Source organism: Lutra lutra, chromosome 4, assembly GCF_902655055.1.
Source record: "Lutra lutra chromosome 4, mLutLut1.2, whole genome shotgun sequence".
NCBI classification, from domain to species: Eukaryota; Metazoa; Chordata; class Mammalia; order Carnivora; family Mustelidae; genus Lutra; species Lutra lutra.
In genome coordinates this window covers 167,239,016-167,253,422 of record NC_062281.1, presented here as the reverse complement: position 1 = coordinate 167,253,422, position 14,407 = coordinate 167,239,016, and the positions used below count along the sequence as shown (strand labels likewise).

At 47.3% G+C, this 14,407-nt stretch overlaps 1 long non-coding RNA gene across 4 annotated transcripts; it reads right to left on the bottom strand.

The window, feature by feature from the left end:
* Positions 1 to 3,837: 3,837 nt before the first annotated feature.
* Positions 3,838 to 14,273, bottom strand: LOC125097966 (uncharacterized). Of its 4 annotated transcripts, XR_007126673.1 has the most exons (6): positions 13,953 to 14,273; positions 13,230 to 13,324; positions 11,956 to 12,148; positions 9,241 to 9,305; positions 6,855 to 6,953; positions 3,838 to 4,294 (listed from the first exon to the last, which is right to left on the bottom strand). It is a non-coding gene; the product is annotated as an uncharacterized LOC125097966 (long non-coding RNA). The 4 variants fall into 4 exon arrangements; XR_007126674.1 differs by lacking the exon at positions 11,956 to 12,148 and having other exon boundaries at positions 3,842 to 4,294; XR_007126671.1 differs by lacking the exon at positions 9,241 to 9,305 and having other exon boundaries at positions 3,844 to 4,294.
* Between the last annotated feature and the right edge of the window lie 134 nt (positions 14,274 to 14,407).

The following is a 14,407-nucleotide window of genomic DNA, read 5'->3' as shown; positions in this document are numbered from 1 at the left end:
TGGTGAATAATCCTTTTAATGTACTGTTGAATCCTATTGGCTAGTATTTTGGCGAGAATTTTTGCATCTGTGTTCATCAAGGATATTGGTCTGTAGTTCTCTTTTTTGATGGGATCCTTGTCTGGTTTTGGGATCAAGGTGATGCTGGCCTCATAAAATGAGTTTGGAAGTTTTCCTTCCATTTCTATTTTTTGGAATAGTTTCAGGAGAATAGGAATTAGTTCTTCTTTAAATGTTTGGTAGAATTCCCCTGGGAAGCCATCTGGCCCTGGGCTTTTGTTTGTTTGGAGATTTTTGATGACTGTTTCAATCTCCTTACTGGTTATGGGTCTGTTCAGGCTTTCTATTTCTTCCTGGTTCAGTTGTGGTAGTTTATATGTCTCTAGGAATGCATCCATTTCTTCCAGATTGTCAAATTTGTTGGCATAGAGTTGCTCATAGTATGTTCTTATAATTGTATTTCTTTGGTGTTAGTTGTGATCTCTCCTCTTTCATTCATGATTTTATTTATTTGGGTCCTTTCTCTTTTCTTTTTGATAAGTCTGGCCAGGGGTTTATCGATCTTATTAATTCTTTCAAAGAACCAGCTCCTCGTTTCGTTGATTTGTTCTATTGTTTTTTTGGTTTCTATTTCATTGATTTCTGCTCTGATCTTTATGATTTCTCTTCTCCTGCTGGGTTTAGGGTTTCTTTCGTGTTCTTTCTCCAGCTCCTTTAGGTGTAGGGTTAGGTTGTGTACCTGAGACCTTTCTTGTTTCTTGAGAAAGTCTTGTACCGCTATATATTTTCCTCTCAGGACTGCCTTTGTTGTGTCCCACAGATTTTGAACCATTGTGTTTTCATTATCATTTGTTTCCATGAATTTTTTCAATTCTTCTTTAATTTCCTGGTTGACCCATTCATTCTTTAGAAGGATGCTGTTTAGTCTCCATGTATTTGGGTTCTTTCCAAATTTCCTCTTGTTATTGAGTTCTAGCTTCAGAGCATTGTGGTCTGAAAATATGTAGGGAATGATTCCAATCTTTTGATAACGGTTGAGACCTGATTTAGGACCAAGAATGTGATCTATTCTGGAGAATGTTCCATGTGCACTAGAGAAGGTGTATTCTGTTGCTTTGGGATGAAATGTTCTGAATATATCTGTGTTGTCCATCTGGTCCAGTGTGTCATTTAAGGCCTTTATTTCCTTGTTGATCTTTTGCTTGGATGATCTGTCCATTTCAGTGAGGGGAGTGTTAAAGTCCCCCACTATTATTGTATTATTGTTGATGTGTTTCTTTGATTTTGTTATTAATTGGTTTATATAGTTGGCTGCTCCCACGTTAGGGGCATAGATATTTAAAATTGTTAGATCTTCTTGTTGGACAGTTCCTTTGAGTATGATATAGAGTCCTTCCTCATCTCTTATTATAGTCTTTGGTTTAAAATCTAATTGATCTGATATAAGGATTGCCACTCCTGCTTTCTTCTGATGTCCATTAGCATGGTAAATTCTTTTCCAGCCCCTCACTTTAAATCTGGAGGTGTCTTTGGGTTTAAGATGAGTTTCTTGTAGGCAACATATAGATGGGTTTTGTTTTTTTATCCATTCTGATACCCTGTGTCTTTTGATTGGGGCATTTAGCCCATTAACATTCAGGGTAAGTATTGAGAGATATGAATTTAGTGCCATTGTATTGCCTGTAAGGTGACTGTTATTGTATATTGTCTCTGTTTCTTTCTGATCTACTACTTTTAGGGTCTCTCTTTGCTTAGAGGACCCCTTTCAATATTTCCTGTAGAGCTGGTTTGGTGTTTGCAAATTCTTTCAGTTTTTGTTTGTCCTGGAAGCTTTTAATCTCTCCTTCGATTTTCAATGATAGCCTAGCTGGATATAGTATTCTTGGCTGCATGTTTTTCTCATTTAGTACTCTGAATATATCATGCCAGCTCTTTCTGGCCTGCCAGGTCTCTGTGGATAAGTCTGCTGACAATCTAATATTTTTACCATTGTACGTTACAGACTTCTTTTCCCGGGCTGCTTTCAGGATCTTCTCTTTATCACTAAGACTTGTCAATTTTACTATTAGGTGACGGGCTGTGGACCTATTCTTATTGATCTTGAGGGGGGTTCTCTGAACCTCCTGGATTTTGATGCTTGTTCCCTTTGCCATATTGGGGAAATTCTCTCCAACATACCTTCTGCTCCCCTCTCTGTTTCCTCTTCTTCTGGAATCCCAATTATTCTAATGTTGTTTCGTCTTATGGTGTCACTTATCTCTCAAATTCTCCCCTCGTGGTCCAGTAGCTGTTTGTCCCTCTTTTGCTCAGCTTCTTTATTCTCTGTCATTTGGTCTTCTATATCGCTAATTCTTTCTTCTGCCTCATTTATCCTAGCAGTGAGAGCCTCCATTTTTGATTGCACCTCATTAATAGCTTTTTTGATTTCAACTTGGTTAGATTTTAGTTCTTTTATTTCTCCAGAAAGGGCTTTTATATCTCCCGAGAGGGTTTCTCTAATATCTTCCATGCCTTTTTCAAGCCTGGCTAGAACCTTGAGAATCGTCATTCTGAACTCTGGATCTGACATATTACCAATGTCTGTATTGATTAGGTCCCTAGCCTTTGGTACTGCCTCTTGTTCTTTTTTTTGTTGTGAATTTTTCCGCCTTGTCATTTTGTCCAGATAAGAGTATATGAAGGAGCAAGTAAAATACTAAAAGGGTGGCAACAACCCCAGGAAAATATGCTTTAGCCAAATCAGAAGAGATCCCAAATCGTGAGGGGGGAGAAAGGGGATAAAAAGAGGTTCAGAAAGAAAAAAAAAAAAAAGAAAGAAACAATTAAGAAAAGAAAACCAATAAAGAAAATATATAAAAAGAAAAAAAAAATATATATATATATATATATATTGAACTAGTTAAAAAACGTTAAAAAAGAAAGGGTAAAAGTTAAAATTTAGCAGAAGAAGAAAAAAAAATTGAAAAAGAAAAAAAAATTAACTGCAAGGCTAAAGAATCATGGGGAGAAAGCCAGGAGTTCCGTGCTTTGCTTTCTCCTCCTCTGGAATTCCGCCGCTCTCCTTGGTATTGAAACTGTACTCCTTGGTAGGTGAACTTGGTCCTGGCTGCATTTCCAGTTGATCTTCTGGGGGAGGGGCCTGTTGTAGTGATTCTCAAGCGTCTTTGCCCCAGGCGGAGTTGCACTGCCCTTACCCGGGTAATCCGCTCGGTTTGCTTTCGGGAGCTTTTGTTCCCTGAGCGCTTTCCGTAGAGTTCCGAGGATGGGAATGAAGATGGCGGCCTCCCGGTCTCCGGCCCGGAGGAGCCGAGAGCCCGGGGCCCCACTCCTCAGTGCGCCCTCAGAGAACAGCGCCCAATGACTCCCGCCACCCTGGCCTCCGGCCTTGCTCCGAGCTGACCGAGCCTGCGACCGGTTCAAGGTAACCCCGAGCTGAGAGTCACTCCTCGGCTCTGTCTCTGTAGCCGGCTTCCCCGTTCTAATACCTGTGAGCTCTGCGACACTCAGACACCCCCGATCCTTCTGTGGCCCTGCGGGACCTGAGGCTGCGCTGACCCCGTGTGGGCTTCACCCCGGTTAAGCCTCTGGAGCGATGTCCCTCAGCGGAACAGACTTTTAAAAGTCCCGATTTTGTGCTCCGTTGCTCCGCCGCTCGCCGGCCCCTCCCCCCGCGGTCTATCTTCCCATCGCTTTGGATTCACTTCTCCGCCAGTCCTACCTTTCAGAAAGTGGTTGATTTTCTGTTTCTAGAGTTGCTGTTCTTCTTCTCTTCGATCTCCCGTTGGATTTGTAGGTGTTTGCAATCTTTAGATAAGCTATTTAGCTGATCTCCCGCTACCTGAAGTAGTCTCAGCCTGCTACTTCTCCGCCATCTTGACTCCTCCAATTCTTACAGAATTCTTATTCCACTTATCTGTAAGCCTGCAAACATATCAAAACAAAACTAAAAAAAAAAAAATATATACAATTTATGAGTTTCAACTGCCTATTCTTTCTAATGGTCCCTAAGCCTTTATAGAACTTCAAAACTGTGTGCTCAGACTCATGTGACGAAATGCTGGGGTTCCGGATGCCTCGGAAGGGCTCAGATAAAAAGTGCTAAAGTCTCCGATTCCAGGCAGCTTCCTCCCCAGCCTGCTCGGCCTCCAGCATCCCGCCTTGAGTCCCGCTCACCTGCCATCACCAGGACAACGTCCGAATGCAGCATCTGGATGTGGCCGACTGGCTTGTTCCCAGTCTTGGTGTCCATGTACACCTGAGGGTTTGAGCGGGCCTTTTTTGCCATGGGCTCCCCCTGGACGCAGAAGAAATGGTTAGGTTGGAGAGCACCCTGCCTCCCCAAGTAAGAGACTGAGTCTTCCGCATCCACACCAAGAACCCAGGTGGGAGAGTGGGCTGCAGCCAGGTGCTCTCAGGGAAGGTCTGGGGCCGCAGAAGGGGAGGTGGAAGGCAGCTGCCAGCTGGACCCCCAGTGATAGGGACCCACACGCACACACACATTGCTGCACCCTGGTCCAGGGTCACAGAACACCACCTCCCTGGCCTGCAGTGCACCACTCTTCACACCCACAAACCCGAGTTCAGGAGCGCCTGAGTGACTCAGCTGGTTAAGCATCTGCCTCCGGCTCAGGTCATGGTCCCAGGGTCCTGGGATCGAGCCCTAGGTGGGGCTCCCTGATCATTGGGGAGCCTGCTTCTCCCTCTCCCTCTGCCGCTCTTTCTACTGCTCCTCCTGCATATAGTCTCTCTGTGTCAAATAAATAAAATCTTTAAAAAAAAAAAAATGAAAACCAACCCCAGTTCAAGCCCACCTGCCTTACTCGAGTCACAGGGACCCATGACCTCCCTCCATGCCGCGCCATACAGGTCCTAGCCTGGCTGCAGCAGAAGCAGAAAGGGCCAAGCTGGGCTGGGACCCCAAGCACCCAGGAGACAACAAGGAGGTCGGGCCTTGTCTTGAGCTCCGAGTGCACCAGGATGACTCACTGAGAAACACAGCAGCCAGTACAAACACTACCGTCGTTTGCTAGAGGAAACCTTGGTCTCTGAGCTATCTGTGGTGTGATGAAGAGGTCGATATAAATGTGTTGAGCTTGTAGGCCAAGTACTGGAACTGTGAAATCAGGCCCCTGAGGACCTGGCCCAGTGGGGGAGCGCTGGCCTCAAGGGCACGGGAGGCACAGAGCCCTGGCCCCACACAGCCTCCATTCCCATCGCAGGTCCACCACCACTTCGGAGCTGCGACATGTTGGGCAAGTTATTGGCTCTCCCTGGGCTCAGTTTTGTCACCTTGAGTTGGAGACAGTAGTAGTACTTACCTCCAAGGGTTATCATCAGGATTCAGTATTGGTAAAGCACTTAGGACAGTGCCTGGTACAGAGTAAGTAGCATTTCAACATCTATAATATAAATACTATCAAAATAATGCCGTAAGTGCCAGGACTGGGGGTGTCTGAGGGGTCCAGGGCCCACGGAGGCCCAGAAAGGACCTTATCTCACTCCACTGGCAGAGTCAGAAAAGTTTCCTAGCAATGGTAGCGACTGAGCTCAGCGATGAAAGGTGAGTAGGAGTGAGCGAGATAAAGTCAGCTGGAAAGGGAACTTCCAGGCCAAGGAACTACTTATATGAAAACACAGAGATTTCTAGGACCTACAAACTCTGTCCTAGAATGCCAAATGGGGACACAATGTGGAGACGTGAGTGGGGTCCAAACATGGAGGGTCCTTCTGGGCCCCTGAAGGAGCCCAGACTCATCGCTGCAGAAAAGGAGTCCTCAGGCGGCTTGGGGAGAGCCATACGGCCTGCTCTGAGCCTCGGAAAGCTCCCTCTGGCTGCTCAGGACAGGAGCAAAGAGACCCAGGGCCGGGACACCAAGCCAGGGAGCAGTTGTCACTATTCTTAGGAGCGATGAGAGAGGCTGAGCCAAGCCCCTGCAGCGGGAATGAACAGGAGAGAAGATGCGAGCAGACACAGAGGGAACATTAGCAGGGTATATGGCAACACAGCAGGTGTGGACGGTGGTACGGGCCGGAGACGGCACAGAAGTCCCTGGTTAGGGAGGCTGCGGGAGACACCAGAATTCACTCAGGTCGGGGACTCAGGATGGTCAGGCCGGAAGGAGAGAGGAAATCCAGTTAGCACGTACTATGCTGATCTATGGTGACTGGGAGAGAGGAAATCCACTGGGGACAGGCTCTGTTGATTTATGGTGACTGGGAGACATGCAGGCAGAAACACATGAAACTCAGGAGAGAGGCCAAGGCTAGCCCTGGACATCAGGAAATCAGCAGCAGGCTGAGTGGCTATGATAAGCCCAGGCACAGGCCACAGTGGCCAAAACTGTAGGGACAGCATGCAGAGAGGGGCCGAGGGCTAAGCGAGGAGCTCCCACAAACACCACTGCTCCAAGGGTGGACAGACGAGGGGGAGCTCGCTTATTTACTCCCAGAAGCAAGGGTTGCGATGGGGTATGGAGACGCAGGAGAAATTGTTGAGGCAGGAAGCGCCTGGCACCTGGTACCTTCTGAGGGGCTAGGGCCTCTCTGGAATCAGGCCAGGAATAGGAAGACAGCGAGCTGGTGCCAAAGGCTTCAGTGAGGCTGCAGGAAAGGTCAGGAGGATGGCGGGTGCTGGTGAGGGGGTGTCCTCACGGTCCTTTCTCAGCTCAGACTCCTATCTAGCAGTCACAAGCCGGTACCCAAGCACGCATAGCAACTTCTCACCCAGAGCCCCGCATGGAGGAGAAAGCCTCCTCTCAGCTTCTCCTCTCAGCTCACCCGGCGCTGTCTACCTCAGAAGCGCCCTGGGTGGAAAGTGCCAGCCCTTCTGGGGAGGTGCATGCCTTCCATCTCACCTCCTGGGTTCCCCTCTGGCAGGCTCCGACCCTTCTTCCTCTTTATTCTCTTCAAGAGTCTTCCCAGAAAACTTCTTTGGGCAGTCATCACTGCCCACACTGAAAGGAAAGAATCAAACAAATGCTCAAAAATTCCAGCTGCTGGCCCACAGCTCACTAGCTGTGCCCAGTCCTTCGCTATTCTATCAGCAAAGTGGATGCCCTGTGGGGCTCTCATGAAGAGGCAGACGAGAGAACCAAAGCAGGACTGAGCCGAGCCAAAAGGGAAGTCCCAGCCGCTGTCAAGGCTGGAAGGGCACAGTCTGTGTCTACGTCCTGGAGCAAGACTTGCATGGGGACAATGGCTCTAGCTTTGCGAAGAATCTCAGCCTCTGTTTCCAGGGAGCTGCCGCACTCCCTTCCCTGCTGTCCACCCCTCTACCCGTGGACACGTGCCACCGCGGCAGCAAATGTCTCTAGCCGTGTCTCTAATAAATAAATAAAAATCTTAAAAAAAAAAAAAAAAAAAAAGGCAGCAGAGGCCAAAGCTGAGGACATGACGAGGAATCTGCAGTTGTCCCCACTCCCCTGGTCACGATGAGCCTTCCTTAATCCTCACCAGGTTGGCTAACTGGACACAAATTGTCCACCCACAGAGTTCAATTCATTTTGAAGACTGCAATACAACTCAGCTGCTTAAACCTTGTTTTATTTTTTTTTTTAAAGGTTTTATTTATTTATTTGACAGAGACTGTGAGAGAGGGAACACAAGCAGGGGGAGTGGGAGAGGGACAAGCAGGCTTCCCGTCAAGCAGGGAGCCTGACTCGGGGCTTGATCCCAAGACCCTGGGATCATGACCTGAGCTGAAGGCAGATGCTGAATGGCTGAGCCTCCCAGGTGCCCCTTAAACCTTGTTTAAAAAAAAAAAAAGGACACCTGGGTGGCTCAGCCATTCAGCATCTGCCTTCAGCTCAGGTCATGATCCCAGGGTCCTGGATCAAGGCGCACATCGGGCTCCCTGCTCGGCAGGAAGCCTGCTTCTCCCTCTTCCACTCCCTCGGTTTATGTTCCCCTTCTCTCTGTGTCTCTCTCTGTCAAATAAATAAATAAAATCTGGGGAAAAAAAAAAGATTCCATTTACTTCTAAGAAGTCTGAGACTTGCTCATGATTAATTCCGTGCTGAAAGCCCACACTCCCCCAATGGCAAGCTAAGCACAAAGCTAAACTATCCCTGAGCCACCACACACTTCTTTTTTTTCAACACCAACAGGAAGTTCTGTGCTGGCATCTTTGGATCTGAGCTCAGAACTTGGAAATTATAAGGGTAAATGCAGTTACCGTGTATTGAGTCCACTTTAAAAAATCAAGATCAGAGGTACCTGGGTGGCTCAAGATCAGGAGTGCCTTTGGCTCAGGTCATGATCTTGGGGTCCTGGGATCAAGCCCCGCATGGGGCTCCCAGCTCAGCGGGGAGTCTGCTTCTCTTTCTCCCTGGCGCCCAACAAGTTCTCTCTCTCTCAAATAAATAAAATCTTTATGAAAAAAATCAAGATCAGCACTGAATGGGAGACAAAACAGTATTGCTGGCTGGTGGGGGCCATGTCTGATGAAAGAGTAATAGAGAACATGGAATGATGTATAGGAATATTTTATTATCCAAGAATAATTGATACTGGGAAAAGTAGGTAGATTTTTTTAAAAGGTTTGTGGGGCACCTGGGTGACTCAGTTGATTAAACGTTTGCCTTCGGCTCAGGTCATGATCCCAGGGTCCTGGGATCCATCCCCACGTAGGGCTCCCTGCTCACCAGAGAGCCTACTTCTCTTCTCCTTCTACCTGCCACTCTGCCTACTTGTGCTCTCTGTCAAATTAATAAATAAAATCTTTAAAAATAAAAAGGTTTGTTTTGTTTTTTTTCATGAAAACTAAAAAAAAAAGAAAATTCTTAATTTAATGAGATAGTCATAATTAGAGCTATCCTCTTACTCTTAGAAACACAGATGAATCAAGTACTAATTTCACTTCTAGCAATTAAGAAAAAATTGAACAATAGCATGACATATCCTTATTTCATATTCAGTCATGAAGACTGATCATAAGGAAAATAAAAGATTGATCATAAAGATTAAAAAGGGGAGGGTGCAAACATTTAAGAGTTGTTGTAGGCAAAATAATGGTGCCCTCAAGATGTCCACAGCCATTCCCCAGAACCTATGAGTATGCAGAATTACATGGCGAGAAGGAAGTAAGGTTGCAGATGGAATTAAGGTCGCTAGTCTGCTGACCTTAAAATAAGGATATCATACTGGATTACTCAGATGCACCAAGGGTAATCACAGGGGGCTCAAAATGTGCAGAGGGAGGAGGAATTAGTTTCAGAGCGATATAGTGTGAGAAACACTCACCTGGCCACTGCTGGCTTGAAGACAGAAGGAACCAAAAGCCAAGGAATGAGGTCAATCTCTATAAGCTGGAAAATGCAAAAAAAGAGACTCTCCCTAGACCCTCCACAAGGAATGGAGCTCTGCTCACTCAGTGAGACCCACTCTGGACTTCTGACCTCTAGAACTGTAAGATAATGCATTTGTGCTGTTTTGGTTTTTCTTTTTAAGATTTTACTTATATATCTGACAGAAAGATGAACACAAGCAGGGCGAGGGAGAAGCAGGCTCTGTGCTAAACAGCCACCCAGGTGCCCCCATTCATGGTGTTTTGTTTTGTTTTTTTAAGATTTTATTTATTTATTTGACAGAGAGAGATCACAAGTAGGCAGAGAGACAGAGAGAGGAGGAAGCAGGCCCCCCACCGAGCAGAGAGCCCAATGTGGGACTCGATCCCAGGACCCCGGAATCATGACCTGAGCTGAAGGCAGAGGCCCAACCCACTGAGCCACCCAGGCGCCCCCGTTCAATGTTGTTTTTAAAGCCACTAAACTGGTGGTAATTTTTTACAGCAGCAGTAGGAATTTAAATCATTTTCTCCTGAAGCACTCGGCCTATCACAATCCTTGCAGGGTTTTTTTGGTTTAACTTTACAAGACAGCCACTTTTCAAGGGCTCAAAAGAGTCTCTGCTCTGTTGACCAGAGCCGACCACAGCCATTTTCCATGATCATTTTCACACGCTTCACGGAACCCTGCCTCTGGCACCAGCTTCACAGTTTACCCTGCAAGCCATTTACCCTCTATTTGCGGTACATCGCCCTAGACTGGAGGCCAGCAAACTTTCCGTCAAGAGCTAGACGGTAAATATTTTTTGTAGGTCATACACGGTCCCTGCTGCATATTCTTACTCCCCTCCACAACCCATTAGACATATAAAAAACGACTTAGCTCACAGGCCATACAAAAACAGGCTGCAGGCCTGATGCGGGCTGTTGAAGTTTGCTGACCCCCAACACAGATGCAAACATGTCAGGGAGAGATTGGCCAACACCGACGGTTGGCTTTTATGCAAATGTTCAATGGAAAGGATTTGTGAATGATTAATTCATTTTGTAAGTAGCCAGTTCCCAGTGACACCCTTCCCATAATGACAACTTTTGCTTCGTAGACACTTTGAAACTGTGGAAACTGGAAACACGGTAAGTGCCCGAGGGTCTCCTGTATCCTCAGAAAGTATCCCAGAAGGGCTTCAGCAGAAAGCAGAGACTCTCAGCCAGGCCAGGCTGTCGGCTGCTATGAGCACCCCGCTAGGAGACCAAGAGTTCATGCTCATAGTCCCACTCTTCCTGTGGCTTGCACTGAAATAAAACCTCAGTAGCACGAGCACAGGAAAAAAAGACACATTTTCCTTTCCTACCTACCTACCACCAAGGTTAGACGCATTTAACAAACAGCGCGCACTAACTGCTCGTTAGAGCTGGTGATGTAAGAACGTGTGTTCAGGTTAGGGGAGCAGAACATACACAGGAGCCAGGAGCAGCAACACCAGGCCCCAGAAGGCTTTGGGGCCCTGCAGGGTCTGTCTTCCATATTCTGCCTACATGAGGGGAACTATGAGCCCGGCCTGGTGGACCTTCCTTCATCCAGAACGTCCAGTCCCTCAGCAACAGTCCCCAACAAACCAGGGATCTGGGTTGAATGTCCCCCGAAATTTCATGTCCACCCAAATCTTGGAACGTGGCCCTAGTTAGAAATAGGGTCTTTGCAGACATAATTAGTCTAGGTGAGTTCATACTGGATTAAGATGGGCCTTAAGTGCCATGACTGGTCCCCTTCTAAGTAGAGGAGACACAGATGCATGCAGGGAACGAGGCCCCGTGCAGACAGGGGCAAAGACAGGGCTAATGCGGTTATAAGCCAAAGAACACCAAAGACTGCCAGGAGCTGCCGGAAGCTAGGGAGGGCAGGATTCTTCCCTAGAGCCTTCAGAGGGAGCACGGACCTGCCAGCACCTTGATGGAGGACTTCTAGCCTGCAGAGGTAGAAGAGCTAGGACAGTAAATTTCTGTTGTGTGCAGCCACCCTGCCTGCCGCTCCCCCTGCTTGTGCTCTCTCTCTCTCTCGGGCAAATAAATAGTCTTTATTTTTTTTTTAAAGATTTTATTTATTTGACACAGAGAGAGTAAGAGAGCAAGGGGCTGGGGCAGAGGGAAAGGGAGAAGCAGGCTCCCACTGAGCAGGGAGTCCCGTGCAGGGGCTCAATCCCAGGACACTGAGATCATGACCTGAGCCCAAGGCAAACACTTAACAAACTGAGCCACCCAGGCGCCCCATAAATAATAAAATTTAAAAAGATAAAGAAATCTGGGGTGCCTGGGTGGCTCAGTCATTAAGCGTCAGCCTTCAGCTCAGGTCATGGTCCCGGCATCCTGGGATCAAGCCCCACATCGGGCTGCTTGCACCGATGGAAGCCTGCTTCTCCCTCGCTCACTCCCCCTGCTTGTGTTCCCTCTCTCGCTGTGCCTGTCTCTCTGACAAATAAATAAAATCTTAAAAAAAAAAAAAAAGATAAATCTAATCTTTAGATGCTTCCAGAAATTTTAAAATAATTTTAAGTAAACATGGCTAAACAGGGAAGTGAATTTTTAAACTTCATACCATCCAATTCTACCACTACAGAATTTAAGTCTTAAGGTACTTTCCAGGCATTTTAACAACTTTTGTTTATAAGACTTACAGAACGTAGTTCAAGTTGTTTATCAGTTATTCACTCCATGTGTGGCTCTGTTGGTTAAGCATCTGCCTTCAACTTGGGTCATGATCCCAGGATCCTGTGATCGAGCCTCCCGTCGGGCTCCCTGCTCGTGGGGAGCCTGCTTCTCCTCTTCTCTCTGCCATTCTCCCTGCTTGTCCTCTCTGGCTCTATCTCTCTGTCAAATAAATAAATAAAATCTTAAAAAAAAATTATTCACTCCAACTGAGCACCAAATGAGTACAGAGTGTCGACCTCACTACTGAGTTAGGTGACTGCTTGTGAAGGAGCCTAGTGCTTGTCCTCAGGAAAAGGTTATGTTGGCCGGCAGACAGCGAGAGCAACAGGAGTTACTAATTTATAGAATTCAGGGATGGTACAGCACTCAAAAAACGACTCTTACTTTTTTATTTAAGAAACGAAGCCTCAGGGGTGCCTGGGTGGCTCAGTGGGTTAAAGCCTCTGCCTTCGGCTCAGGTCATGAGGCCTGCTTCTGCAGGGAGCCTGCTTCCTCCCCTCTCTCTCTCTGCCTCTCTGCCTACTTGTGATTTCTGTCAAATAAATAAAATCTTTAAAAAAAAAAAAAAAGAAAGAAAGAAAGAAAGAAACGAAGCCTCAGACGGTTTAAGTATCACACCCAGAGTTAGTGGCACAGCTGGGTCTAAAACTCCTATCTTACAGAATAACAACCAAGGATCACATAGAAATGTGCACAGTAACTGTGATACCATTTTAAGGGAAACTCCCCCCAGGGTGAGCAGAGGCCAGAGCCCTCACTGTTGCAGCTGAGTGTCCCTGCTGCCCTTTGCTATTTAAAAGCACAGCTGACAACAAAGGAGTTCTGATCAGCAGGTGCGGTGGGGTATAGCTACCTAGCAGGTAGCATGAAACAACACCCAGACCTTTCAAGATTTTTCTAAAACTATCTTCCTACTGAATCCTACCATACAGTGTGTATATTAAATGATCAGAAATCATAGGCCCCCAAATGGTTCCAATGTGGAGAAAGCCTTTCCTCAAATCCAACAAACTGTCAATCTCTGTGAATTTCAGCCCAGAGCCACACCACCACCCTGACCCTGTTGTCCTCAGAACGTTCCTCTTCCATCACCAAGATCACAGTCATGTTGAGCTAGAGAGACATCCTCCTGAATTTTGTTACATACCAACTATACACAGACAGTACATGACTTAAAATTTTTTCTGAAGTTCTTTTTCTGATGTTAGGAATCTGAAAATGAGACATTGAAAGGTCTCACCTGTTTCACCAGAAGAAACTAAGTATCTGCGATGTCTCCAAAAGGAACAGAAGCAGCATGAAGAACTCTGTCCTCCACCTCCTCTGCCAGCCCACCTGCAAAGACCAAATGCCTTCTGAACCAATGCCCTCCACACTCCTGGTACAAGCTGCGGCAACACTGTTAGCAAGAAAGCAGCGGGGAGGGGAGGGAGAGTCCCTAGTGTTTTGGGTATACAACATGCCGTGTGAGGAACACTCTTCCCCATCCCCTTTCAGATCTACATCTCGCTTCTGGTTACTCTGATACCTTCATCGCTTCCAGTTTGACTCTCTCTTCTATACAGTCACTAGAATGAATCCAAGAAAGTGCAAATCGGATCACATCACTATCCTGTTTAATATTCTCCACAAGCTCATTAATGCCCACCGGACAGAATCCAAATTCCTTAGCACGGCATATAAGACCCTCCTAACTTGAGCCCTGCCCACCTATCTGTCTTTCTTTCTCCCTTGTTCCCTCAACGCAAATCATTTGCCCCCAAATGTTAAGACTACTTCACCCCTCCAGGGTCTTGCTGCTTTCCGTTCAGGCAACAGCCTTACTCCGGATCCTTCAAACCCAGCTCTGGCCTCTGTGCCTTGAGGTAGTTTGCCCTCCCCTATCCAGATGGAGTGCTCATTCCCCGAAACCCTCAGCTCGACATCAACACTGTCCATCAACCGCTCGCATCGTGGTGCTCACCAGCCCCTGCAGTAAAGATGTTTTCCATAACTCCCCACCTACTCTATGAGTTCCTTCTCCTAAGGAGCCAGGACTGCGGAGTTTACGGAATGAAGGCATGAGAGTTTGGAATGCGGTCCGAGGTCACGATAACAGAGCTCACCAACTCTCCTGAGGCCAGGGTCAGAGGGGAACGCATTCTGGGCAGCGCTGGGCTCAGCAAAGGTCGCGGGCGCTGCTCACAGGCTGGGGGAGCAGAGCCGCAGGAGACCCGCTCGGTTCGCCTCAGTAGAGTCCCCACACCGCCTCAAAAGCGAACAACTCGCGCTGGGTGGCAGCCATCTTGCTCCCAGGATCTTCCGCCGGAAGCTGTAGCTAGGCCCTGCCCCAGACCCGCCCCCGCGCTGGCAGCCCAAGGCGCCGTGTTCCCGTCGAGGGGCAGGTGGATCTTGGTTGGGGGAGGGGGGAGCACTCAG